The sequence below is a fragment of the Apostichopus japonicus genome, chromosome 21, assembly GCF_037975245.1.
Source record: "Apostichopus japonicus isolate 1M-3 chromosome 21, ASM3797524v1, whole genome shotgun sequence".
Taxonomy (NCBI): Eukaryota; Metazoa; Echinodermata; class Holothuroidea; order Aspidochirotida; family Stichopodidae; genus Apostichopus; species Apostichopus japonicus.
In genome coordinates, this window is record NC_092581.1 from 5294363 (window position 1) to 5308603 (window position 14241).

Here is a 14241-nt window from a genome sequence, read left to right on the forward strand (position 1 = left end):
GAATGATGAAACTTTATGAATATGTATAAGCATAAGTAGAGTGACTGACAACACGTCAAATTAAGGTGAAAATCATGAGGCTACCGACTCTGTTCCATTTCCCTGCAGTTTTGACTGGTTTGCAATTAGCAAGTGGTGAAGCAAAACCACTTGGGATTGAACGAAGCCGTCTGAACTATTAATGTCACGTTGCCTACCACTGATAAACAGCTTTAATTTTCTCCCTTTGCTCGCTTTTGTTGCCCTTTTCATCTATCGGATACATACATGTAGGAACTTGTACTTGGATAACAGCTAGTTTAATTGTCTCAGTACCTCAAGTTTAATTTTCCTCTTCTTTGACTCTAACTTTTCTTAGCAAGGAACCGTCAAGGATTGATGGGTTTTACAATAGAGGCCTCCTACCTCTAATCGCTAAACTATCTACAGTTACTTCAGATTCTGACGATCGACGGCTGCAAAGAAAGCAGTTGACAGTTATATCGAGCTTTTAGGAAAATTTATTGGCAATTATAAGCAGGCTAACCGCCAGCGACTTTTATCATTCGAAGGGTTCCTTATACAGCATATGTTAAGTGTGTATGCATGTGTAGGGAAAGACATTCGTCACGCCATACCCGTCAGCCTTTCTATAATCAAGTTTTCTAGTCAACTTTTCTAACGGAATGGACGGTTTAATTTAGAATTTTGTAACTTTGAATGACAAGCTAATGTACATTGTTAGTTGAGTTAAAATGTCAAGGGATCCATCTGTTTGCAGAAAAACCAAAAAGTGACGTGCAAAGTGTCGTGAGTTTGAAATGGTCGTGACCAGCTCCAAGAAAACAAACAATTTGCGTAGATAACAATGGTCTGTTTTTAATGAATAAATAATTGTCTCAATATATTTAGGAACAACCGACAAAAAGGTGACCAAAGATGTGGCACGACCAAGCCCATGTTGTCACAATGTCAAGTAGTCATTATTGACACGCCAATTATTATCCAAATCTGAAATTGAAATACCTTCCACTAAAGTTGTATGACGATGGGGCCAGTCATGTATTAGAGAGATAACGTGCTAGATGCATAAACTTTCAACGATGTTTACAAAAGGCGCTATTGTCGATTACTTGTCCATGGAGCTAAGATCATAGACCTCTGCATAGCTTACCCTCCTCCATACTGATGTATTCCATGTTTCTGTCGTGCTCTCAAGTGTCACAATGTATGCAGTTACTAGTGAACTTTGCAGTGAATCTTTTCCAAACAAATACAGCCGCAAGTATCGATATAATATCATGAATAGCGTTCACTATTAACTATTTTCTTACCGCTGACTTTTAATTACTTTTTTATTAAGACATATAAGTATATTAATTCCTTCTATCATTTTCTAATAAACATCAACTATGTTATTTTGTTGTTGCTACAATTCAAGAATGACTTCGAGGGTGTTGCAAGTATCGGGTACTGATAATGTTGGTCTTTATAAATCCGTGTTGCCTTAAGAATCACTCGTAGAAGATATCTAGCAATTGTCTTTGCATGTTCCCCTGTTTGCTCCAAGAACTTTACATTCAATGATGAAGAGCGCTAGTAGTATGTCATGAGAAAAAAAACCCAAAGAAGGACTACGGGGCACCAATATCTATTAGTTCGTTATTGATTGCAAGCAAAATAAAATAAACCCCAAAATGGGGTGTCTTGAAACAGTGTCTTCTGTTTTTGTCAAACTGCATGGCAACGTTACTGCTAACTAAGTATGTGTGAGTCGAAACAACCAAAACATTCAGCTGCGCAACGCGTAAACGTTGCAAATTATATTGGAGAGAAGGACGATATCAACATTGTAGTTTTAGCATTTTATTTTCTTGAAACCCATGTAACATCTTCTTTCCCCTAGAAAATTAGAAGCTAATGTAGTGAACATACGGTAAACAATGACGTAATCAAATGTCACTTATTTGAAATAATGCGTTTGTGAACGTATTTTCCGATATGCGTATTACAATATAACGTAAGACTGCAACATTATTGTCCCTTCACTAATAAATTTACTACCACTTTACTGCTATAGATATAGTAACTTTTTAAAGGGATGTTTAATTTAACTGATTAATTTTCTCAGAGGTCAAGACATCTTAATCCTAATACAACAGTATACTTTGCCAACATCAACGTGGTCAGAATCTTTTTGTGGGAGGTGCATCTAAAATATGATCAATACATTGAAGAACTAGCAAGAAGACACATTTTCATTGACATGGACATCAGTGGACATGGACATCAGTGGACATGGACATAAGTGGACATGGACATAAGTGGACATGGACATCGGTGGACACGTACATCAGTGGACTCGGACATCAGTGAACACGGACATCAGTTTTCACGGACATCAGTTTTCACGGACATCAGTTTTCACGGACATCAGTTTTCACGGACATCAGTGGACACGTACATCAGTGGACTCGGACATCAGTGAACACGGACATCAGTGAACACGGACATCAGTGGACACGGACGTCAGTGGACACGGACATCAGTGGACATGGACATCAGTGGACACGGACATCAGTGGACACGGACATCAGTGGACACGGACATCAGTGGACACGGACATCAGTGGACACGGACATCAGTGGACATGGACATGCAAATAGAATGCAGTGTATACAATGGAAATATGGGTTTTAAGAAAACCAAATTGAACTATACTGTTATACATGTGTTATGTGGAAAAGTTGCTTTCATGTTTATAAGTCGTAGAACTTTACTTTCTCATTCTGCCACCAAAAATGAGAATGTTCTATCATTTGTCATCCATATACCGTCGCCCCTTGGGGTGATGAATACCACGAAAAACACGTTTACATAATTAACTAAACCTTGAAAAATACTTAGTCTACGCTCGCTCACCTTCCTAGATTAGAATTAGAGGACTGCCGGTTTGTGTTTAACCTGAAGGGAAAATGATTACCAACAACATAACCGGGAGGGAACGTTTTATAAGCAGTTTGTGCAAGCTTTCTTTTCATTTGTTGTCCTCGAGAGCTAGTACTGTTTAGGAACGGATGACCGGGTAATTTATAAAAATAATTCTACTGAACTTTTCAAAATAAAGTGGTTTTGATTTTGTATTGGTATGTAGTCTTTTAGGTTCGTAAATTATCTTTAGTACAATCCAGAGACACAAATGTCATGTTATCTATAAACCACTTAGGACAAGGGGTTGTTTTTTTTTTTGCAGTAAAACACGTGGACACTAAAATACTATTTCGCCGAAGCGAGCAGTGCCAGTCGAAAGTTATTTAGCTCACTATACCTTGATGCGGCCTCTCGCAGTAGCAATGACGTCACGAAAACATTCCATTTGATTCGCGCGTAAAGAACTATGTGAAACGTGTGCGTGCTCGGCATAGTAATTATAGCCCACTGCGTTGTGATCTCAACTGCTTCAAATATTCTGCTCATCTCACTAGCTTAGGATCGGCTTTCAACCTTTTACCTACAGATATTTATATATAGCATCACATGTCGTGAGCTGGCAAGCCAAGGACTCTGTGAGAAGGTTCATAAATACATACATATACATCATTAATGGTTTACCAGCCATCCAGCAATCTAGGGAATCTGGTGCACAGTCTGTGTACAAACTAACGGAGTAAGGTAAGTTTATGTCTCTGTATGTCCCTTGTTGTCCACGTTAAGGAAGACCAAAGGAAAAGACTACTGCTCCAGTGACAGCGATAAATTACTATGTTATCTGTAATGGGACTTGATTGTAGTAAATGTACTAACATTTGTGTACAGGGGGTAGGAGCTGAGGTGGGGGGGGGGGGCACTGGGGGACTTGCCCTCCACTCTTTTCCAAAATATTCAATGTGCCCTACTGGCAAATAAAATGTGCCCCTTTGATGAAGAACTGTCTTTTGGATATCTTAAGCCTTTATTAATTTTAATATTTTATTTTAATTATTCACGTGCACCATAATAGTATTGATAGCATACTAACACATCACATATATTTAAGTGATATGGCCGGTGTGTATCGGTTTATTGCATAACGAGTGGTGGTTGTGAAATGAGAAAGTGCCCCCACCCAACTTTTTGGAAGCTTCCTACTCCCCTGTTTGTGTAACTTTGTAAATAACAGAACTAGTTCACACATTCAGGCATTTGTTGCGTGGGCTGTGAACGAGACACAATGGTACCTATAACGATATCCAGTGTTCATTTAATAAGGTACCACAAAGGGCAAACGATTCATGCTATTACTATGTTATAAATTTTCCTTGTTTGTGTGATTAATATCATTGTAATCATTGAACGCTGCTAACATTATTTTGTGAGTACACGGTTACGAAATCGATACGTAATCTATGGGTTTATATTGTATATGAAGTCGAAGTCTTGCCCATGAATACTTCTGGTGCTGTGCCGCAAGTGACAAAGACCTATACTTTTGTGTTATATTGATGCGCTGTTGGGTAGTTAACCCTTCCGTTTTTAATGACGTTCTACCCTCGTCCGTGGCTAATAAATAACTTACAGGAAACTCTATAAATATAGTTTCATTTCAACCGACTGTTTTGTGACTCGTTGAGGTAAAACTGATTACGCAATGCGGTAATCAAAGCTCTCGAGAAAAAATGCGTATTGAAAAAAGCTCTCAAGCCTGTTTGTCACGTATTAATAACATCTTAATCGATATTTTTACGGTCAACAGACAGTCTAATAAAACCTTTCGTTAAACTAATATTCTTCATTTAGAAAATGTGTCTCTAAATATCAAACCAATTTTAACCATTTATTCCGCAAAATGGGTTTGTACCTTCGCGTTTTTCTCCTTCGCTACTCTATACTTCACGATCACATCATAAACGAATATTATATGATTGACATTACCTGGCAACCGTCATAATATCATAAACTATCCGGCGAGTTTAGATTAACAACTTGATGTCATTTTCGACAGTTCGTTGTCCTTGAAGCGAAAAACAGATTATTGTTTAGCCACTTAGCCTTCAGTTGCACCCGCCCAAGACATATTGAACACTACATCTTGCATGCTTGAACTCATTTCTAGAATTGTTTTGGTTGGAAGTATATTAAACGGACGCATAAAAAAGTTATGAGTCCCCTAGAGATACCAAAGGTTTCAGCTGTTTGAATTTCTTAATATCAAATCTCAAAGTTATGAAGCAAAACCATACAGACGACGGATAATTAAAGTTAAGAATATGGGAGGATTTACTTTCTGAATGTTTTCTTCAAATAGAATCTAGCCGAATCACCAAAATATGGTTCAATACGTAACTCGTCGTTTGAGAAGCACGATAGTGCGTTAGTGCATATCTAACGTGTTTATACGACAATGGAATTATATATATAACTGTAAGGTTACAATAAGGACACACAGAGTATAGCCAACGACTTTAAACTACATGACAGGTTAGAGATATTACCTTGCAGAAAATATCATGTTCACGTTACAAAAGTCAAGGTTCACCATACCTCGTTCGTCACTATTAAGAACACAAAGGTGAACCCTCGTAAAGGAGAGAATAGTGACGTCATTTGGCGTCTATTTGGAGGATAATGAGTCATGCCTTTGTGAGTTCGCGAACAGAGATGATCACTTCTTATGCTCATCCTAACTGTTTTGTCTTGATCGTCTTACACAACGAGGGAATGCAAACACCGTGATATTGTTTTAACACCTGTTTCATTGGTATCTGCTTAACAAATGTTGATAGTTGGCGTGTTTCAGTAATAGCCATGTGGATGCTCAGGATTCCATGACTTGAAAATAACGCTATGGGCAAACAGACGGAAGCTATAGTTACCAAGTCTAAAGAGAAAGCAGCATTTCAAGCATTTCAATGATATAAGTGTCAGCATGGGAATTGCTTATCAACATATTATTTCATATATATATATAAATATATATATATATATATATATAAATATATATATATTAGTGTTTACACGGGTCCAAAAATCGGGAACCGGGTACCCGAGAGCCGTTACCCGTCGGGTATCCGGGTACCCGGGAAAAAATTGTTTACCCTCGTGTATCACGATTTTCAAGAAATTACATATTAAATGCTATAATAAATTAATTGTATTCTCTACCGACAATGTTTTCATGTTCAAAAACGTATGTGAACGGTAAGGTATAAAACCTTCCTCAATAATTTCTATTTGCTTTTTTTTCTGTCATAAACTTGTTAATTACTTAATATAATTAACTTAACTATTAATTAGTAGTACTGTTGTTAACATCGCACTGCCGCCGCTGCTTATGCTTGCTCTCCACGTCTAGTGGGTCAGACCATAAAATATCCCTTTACTTTAGCTCAGTTGTTACTATCTATTATGCAGGCCCAGGGTTCGCATTAGCCGCGAGATTACGCGATTCTCGCAATCTCGTAGTAAAAAGCCACTTGCGATTATTATTTTTTCGTTATCCCGTCTATAATCCATAAACATGTCGTAAAATTCCTTGTCAGCCTTTCCTTCTATGAAATAAACGAATGAATAAATAATAATTTCTTCCACATGATAGCCTAACACCACACTAAGTCAATGCATGAAAAATCTAGCAAAGCCTAACCATCTGTTTATTCGCTGAAATTGTGACGCAGTTATAAGATATCCATGGAACACATTCATTATTGCTGTTACGTTCGACCACATGGTTGCCTAACACCACACTAAGTCAACGGGGTAATCTAGCATAGCCATTTGTTTATTAGCTGAAATTGTGACGCAGTTATAAGATATCCATGGAATACTCTCGTTATTGCTGTTATCTTCAACCACATGGTAGCCTAACACCACACTAAGTCAATGGGAAATCTGCCTAACCACCGGTTTGCATTTTTTTTTTAAATCACACTTTGCGTAGGATTCGAGTAATAAATTAGGAACCGGGTAGTATTGCGTCGGGCGTACCTTCGTTATTGCTGTTATCTTCGACCACACATTTTAGCCTAACACCACACTAAGTCAATGGGAAATCTGCCTAACCGTAGATTTGCAATTTTTTTTTTTTTTAAATCACACTTTGCGTAGGATTCGGGTAATAAATTAGGAACCGGGTAGTATTGCGTCGGGCGGGTACCCGGGTACCCGGATAACCCGTGCAAACACTAATATATATATATATATATATATATATAATATATATATATATATATATATATATATATATAATATATATATATATATATATATATATATATATATATATATATATATATATATATAATATATATACACTTAGAGCGGAGAAGTTCCTCTCACTGAGAATCTTAGAAGTATGAAATATCAGTGCCTGCAGGTTTGTGTCTGAATGTCAATTAATATTTACGAGAATTAATTGATATCATTTAAAAAGGAAGTAAATTTTCTCGTCGCATCTCAAATTCCTTCTAGTTGGGGAAGAGGTGGGTCTTGCAGTATAGTATATATGGTTACGTATTATACTAAAGTTGTTCCTTTGCTGTCACATTCATAGCACTGAACGAACCAATGTAGCGTGTGTTTGTTGTATCATTATCATTATTTTGCTTCTTTTTTTTTTAATTGTGAAACAATCCGCAGGTAAAGATTTGTTGTGTTTAGTATATTTAACTTGACGTCAGTTTTAAGGTAGAGTATAGCTTCTTGACTCTATATTATCGAAATTAATGGCACAAAATTGCATCAACAAAATAGACTGAATTATAGGAGAAAAAAAATCCCTTTTCTTAATCAATACAAACATGTTTCGTCAACAGTTTGCTGATTTCAAACAATTATGAGTGTTGCGCGCGTGATTATGTAGTTGTGAACTGTGTGTAAATCATGTCTCTTTTTATTTACACACTCAAGTTTTTGTTTGCCTAAGAAAAGACGCATCCGTCAGCCAGCAGAATCAGATTCGAAAGATTTGTCACCGTTCACGTGGTACTTTAGCACTTCATATCATCATCTGTCCTTTTCAGATTGATTTAATGGAAGCTTTGCTCTTCGTTGGAGGCAGGGCTCGGTCGGGGTGGGAATTAATGATCTATGTTTCTTGCAAAGTTTTACTTTAGAATCTTACAATAATAATAATAATAATAATAATACCAGGAGCTAAACATGGAAGTTATTAATCATCCTAGTTTGGAATGGTTTGAAAATGTTCTACTTAATTATTTGTTTCTTTCCGCAAAATTTTATAAATTAGACCGTGGAATCCATGGATCCATGAAATTGTATTTGATGAAAATATAATAACTAATGTTATGCGCTTATCGATTCAGCGTGTATCAAAAAACTAGTAGAAATGGTTGGTTTTTAATTATGGGGTTTGTCGAAGCTCCTTTAGCATCATTGAGAATTTGATGTGCTTCGATGCATCACTTATTAATTGTTCCTGACATGAAAGGAAAAAGGGGCTTCGTGTTTAGAGGATGGTCGAAAAAGAAGACAATTTGTTTTTCCACACGTAATATGTACATAAAGTTAGTTCATAACATATTAGCTTTCTTCAGAGAGAAATGCATTCACTATACGTCAAGTTATTTAAAAACGTGTTTCATATGCAGATAGCGTTATAATATAAAAAAAACCACTGTATTTCTAACGCTGTAAGTTTAATTTATTTGCATGAATGTTTTCTATTAAAATGCAATAGCTCTAACAAAAAGTCATGATTTTAGCGAGTGGTAGATTACTTTGTGTCAATAAGCTCGCGTTGTGGTCGATAGATATTTCATACTGAAATTGATTCCTTACCGATGAAATATGTTATCAAGATGAGCTTTTGCAAATGATTTTGACAGATGCTCTGCGAAACGATAAACGTCTTCCAACCGGCTTACTCTTTCAGTTATTATAACATGCATTGCTTAGTTGAATTGTTCATATTTGTACCAATTTGTCTTTTAACAAATGCCAAATCATATTTTTTTTTTACTTTATCTCAACTGCATATGTCAAACCTGGATGAAGTTAATATGCGAACAGAAGTAGACACTTTGACTATAGGCCTCATTTAACGTTGCCATGCATTTAGATGTCTCGGGGATGATTAGCATTTCGTCGGATTGGTGTCTATCATAATAACCTGTTTCTCTGTCCCCAATTTCTGTAACGCTATAGGCTAATGTCCAGTACGTTTGTTTCAACCTTTAGAGTCATTGACCTACCTACTTTGTTATCCGATTCGCTCAATTGATCATTCATGAAAAGAGGAACCACAAATTGAAGTTAAATGTTTCGAAATTTTCATTTACTTTGGCTTTGTATAATAGACAAGACTGACTGACTTAAAGGGAACGTTTGCACTTCGAATTTGATAATGATTTTGTATCATGTTGTTAAATTTTACGTGAATTGCTGTATGTGGTAATATTGCTTTTGTATTAAAGGCGCAATTGTACCTTCCTTGTCTTCGGAAGATGAATCACGTGCTAGCTATACCGTTTTTTCTTTTTACTTCATACCAAACCATTGAAACCATTAGGAGTAGGTTTTCTATAGTGTGACACGCAGTCAGAATGTTAATGTAATAAAAGTTGGATGATGTCCGGATCACATTTCCACCACGTGTTTACAGATGTCATGAAGTCATATATAATTAAATACATCATAGAAACTTAAGTGGTTCTCCGCTTATCAGAGGATGCCTGGCATTATCTACGCATGGCTTCATAAGAGAATGTATAGTCAAATCGTGAAATTGGATCGCTTTTCAAATCTCCATTTCCGTTCTCCATGCCTTCCGTCAACAGTGAGGAAATGTAATGCAAAATTAGAATGGTATAAATATATCAGACCAATTTCGCGATACTTTTATAGCAGTTATGAAACCCCAAAGGTTTAGGAGATTATCCATTGGCACAGCTATCCATGTGATAGTCTTGGCTTATCGCGGTATATATATATATCTATATAGCTAATGTATTCCACATTAACACGGACAGGTGTGTATGTGTGTGTGTGTGTTGCGCTCTTCCAGGACGACCATACTACCCGTTTGAGACTGCACCACCAGAATCTGACGATTTTTCTCAGACTTTAAGTAAAGGTGGAAAAACCCCGTTCGGTTCACTCCATTGCAGCAGAACGTCCAAAGTTGTTCTGTGACAAATGAAAGATCCGAAAAGTATACCAGGGCCTACCAAATTTTCAATTATAGAACGGTTTCAAATCTAGCGGATTACAACAGCTAAGCAAGAGCAATTCGGGCTCCCGGTTGATTGTAAAATGGGAATTAAAATATTGTTGAGCTGACACACACAAGCCCCTGTATATATATATATATATATATATATATATATATATATATATATATATATATATATATATATATATATATATATATATATATATATATATATATATCGTTATTTGTGTATAAGCAGTTATATGAGACAACTTTCAAGTGATATACCCTCATCCAGTGAGAACGTCAATATCGCATAATGTTTATTTAGCTTCATCCATAACAAACGTCAATTTCATGGTTTTTACCCGGCGAAATGGCTAAGCGCCAAGCTTCGCTAGCCAGCCAACGTTTTCGAATCCCAAATGGGTTTATTGCATACAATATCCCGGGGAACTCGTGCTGCTGTCTCAACAATATGCTCTCTACACCGATTGACGTGACTTCTAAAAGATATAAAAATGCACGCCAGGCATGAGAAAAAACGAAAACAGTTGACTGTTGCGATGCGTGAGAAATGATTTCTTCCAATCTGTTGACTTGAGCCCCAAATGGGACAACGTACTATCACTATAAAGATATACGTCGCATATATGATCGCTTGATATAGAAAAATTTTCCATTCTCCATGCAGTGCAGTATATGTAATTATGAAATTCAAGCATATTTTTCCTTTGTTTTTTATATTTATGTTTTATGTTAAGTAAAAATATCGCACTGTTGAAAGTAGATGCCCCGTTCCAATGTTATGCTCTTTGTTATATATATATATATATATATATATATATATATATATATATATATATATATATATATATATATATATATATATATATATATATATATATATATATATATATATATATATATATATATATATATTTCTCAGCGTATATATATATATATATATATATATATATATATATATTTCTCAGCGTAACTACATTTGGCCTCATAACACTCTTGCTACTTCAGGAATAGAATCGTAATAATTAATCTGATGTATCATTCAGACAGTTTTTTTCTGTTTTTCTGTTTATTCATAAGTAAACAGCTTTTTGACTTTTCAGCAAAAACGTAATACCGTTTGAGTACCCTAACGACATTATACACTGGAAACTGCAGATTTTATGTTTACAATAACATTCACATTCATCCGCTTCGCATCTGTTTTTACCTCCATGATATAAGAGAGTGTATCTCCAATGTCTTTATAACATCTCAAGATATGATCATATGATTAGTTTAGCCAATCATTAACATACAGCACATTTTTTATCGAACGTTTTCAGTTCTTTCAGTTTTGTTTACTTTTTACCAATTTCAAACATGTCTAAAAAATATCTGTCTTCACTAAATCAAAAAACATGCGAAGATAACTGTCTCCGCGTGTAATCAAAAGAATAATGTGATCGATGGTATAACGAATGATGAGTTAGGCGCGCTACCTTCTTTATTCACTCCTCACCAATACTACAAACACGGTGATTAGATTTATGGCTACCATTAGCTGATAAATCATTTCAATTCTAATCAATATTCACCATCTTGACATTTCATATAAACACATAAAGTGAAAGCTATATATAACTTGTATATACCACCTCGGTGAGGTATGTATAAACACTTGCGAAGGTGATGCTTTCTAATGGTAAACTGTCATATGTAGTTTTAATGAAGTTTACGGTTATATTTGACGGATTCAGTGGTGGGACTTAAACAGTTAAAGTATGGATATGAACTTGATTGTAAAAGTCAATTTGATACTAACCATGGTAAACATACAGCAGCACATTTTCCGGAAGACCAGTCGGCCGTTTTATGCAGTTCGTTATGGATCTGCAGTTATACTAAAGAGATAAGCCGTGCACCCTTTATAATTCATAGCCCATATGTATATGTTGTTTTCATAAAATTTAGTGAAAATGTATTTACAATATCGAATACGGTTCATTGCAAGCATCACCAATTATGCATTTTATTTTATTTTTAATTTCTTCTCGAAGGCGGAAGGATTACTTGCAGACTGCTTGAGTGTCAATCAGCTTGTAGTTTGGCCGTATCTGTCATAAGCAAACTCGTTGCGAAAGGGAGAGAAGAAGGTAGGGAAGTGGGTGGGAGGAACCTAGGGAGAGGGACGGGAAGGGTAGGCGAGTGAGCAGGTTGGGAGAGAATTCGATTGACATCTGCATAGCGAACTTCAATGCTTTCATACAGGGAATTCAGTGGTCGTCAGATCATGCGGCCTCGTATAACCGAGAAAATATTGTTGTGTAATTTACGATAACCGTTCGACAGTTGGGAGAGATTCAAATTCATCATTTATTTTAATTGCAAAAGCATTTGAAAAATTTACCTTACTTGATCTCCCAGTGCTTAAATGGAATGGCGTATCCTCGCTTCATCTGTACGTTGTTCGTCTTTGTTTACGTTACTATATAAATTGTTTCAGAAAAATCAGAATTGTTATCTTTATTAGCACATGTATCGCATATTGTCAATACATGAATATTACATGGTACTGAGATATATTATATCGTATGATACGCGTCGTTTTAATATGATATTACGTATTACTATACTAGTTGTGCAATATCAGCATGTGTTTTCTAATCATTGGGTATTGAATAGTATATAGGAAGTCTGAGATTAATATGGTTGTTGTAAATGTGGTCGTATTTAGTTGAATTTTGAAAAAGGTCGGCAGAAAATCAACTATGAAAACTTCCTCTGATAATTACTGTTAGTTAGACAGAACGCCAAGGCAATAATTATTCCTAATTTGTTCAGAGAAATTGAGGAAAGCTCAAGCTATACTTTCTGTGATGCCGGAAGATTCTTTGCTTCTCCTATTTTATTATTTCTTCGTTACCTTGAAATCCCCAATTGCATTGGGACAAATATCATGTTGGAATCACTGACTCAGCAAGCACACATAATAACAGAACATTACATCTTAAAAACTGAAGCCCTCGAGGCAACATTTTAATTGAATCAAGTATGGGCAATATATCCCAAGCATGAGGAAATTGGAGAGGATGTCACGTATATTGGCGACGTTAACCTTGGTAGAGCAATACTTTACAGTTCAATATTGAATCCTTCCTAATGAGATATACCATTGAAGAACATCTTGTCCTACATGTTTCACTCCGAGAAAATATTACTAAATAATGCTTTCGTATCCTAGAAGTTGTTACAACATCATGCTAAGCGTGTCGATAGAACGAGTCTCGGTTATTTTACTACGCTTGATTTTGTCTCAAATTGTTATTGACACCGTTCCGAGGTTAGCCTTTTCAAATGTCACGATTCATATTCAAATCTGGGAAATGTACTTTGAAATTGGAAATCAACATACAAAGTGATTGAACGTAGATTGAAATTGAACATTGTAAACTTCTCTTTGAAGTCGAAATCAACGGATCGAAATGAGCCAATAAATGTGAATGACGTGTGTTGTATCGTTGATATGGACGTCACCACCCATGAACGTTCTAAAGCAGTGGTTCCAAAGGTGGAACATAATTACCCCCGGAGGGGAATGGACCGAAGTTTGTAAGGAGGAAGGGGAATGGACCGACGTTGGAAGGAGGAAGGGGTAAAGGACCGACGTTTGGAAGGAGGGGGATGAATGGACCGACGTTTGGAAGGAGGAGGGGGGATGGACCGACGTTTGGAAGGAGGAGGGGAATGGACCGACGTTTGGAAGGAGGAGGGGGATGAACCGACGTTTGTAATGAGTAGGGGGAATGGACCGACGTTTGGAAGGAGGAAGGGGAGGAATGGACCGACGTTTGGAAGGAGGAGGGGGGAATGGACCGACGTTTGGAAAATAAATACTACAGACTGATATCTTAATTGTGATCATATCTTTCAGTTTTGAAGGGTTCCTTTCAATCACATTAACATAATAAGGTATTACTATTCGACATCAGCTATTGCGGAAAAATCATACAATTTAAGTCTTGTTTATCACTGAACAAATCAACAATGACACAGGCTTAATTGTATAAACACTGTTGTCTATAGTCTTCTAGAATTCTAATGTATAC

The 14241-nt window shown here is 36.2% G+C and overlaps 1 long non-coding RNA gene across 3 annotated transcripts in view; it reads left to right on the top strand.

Moving 5' to 3' along the window:
- LOC139963219 (uncharacterized) overlaps window positions 1-14241 on the top strand; it is a 69739-nt gene that overhangs the window by 28998 nt on the left and 26500 nt on the right. The window contains exon 1 of one of the 3 annotated variants that reach the window (XR_011791525.1): window positions 2689-3651. The exons of the other annotated variants lie outside the window; for them this stretch is intronic. This is a non-coding gene — a long non-coding RNA (uncharacterized lncRNA). Of the gene's footprint in view, window positions 1-2688; window positions 3652-14241 lie in introns of those variants that run through there. 3 annotated transcript variants of the gene reach the window in all.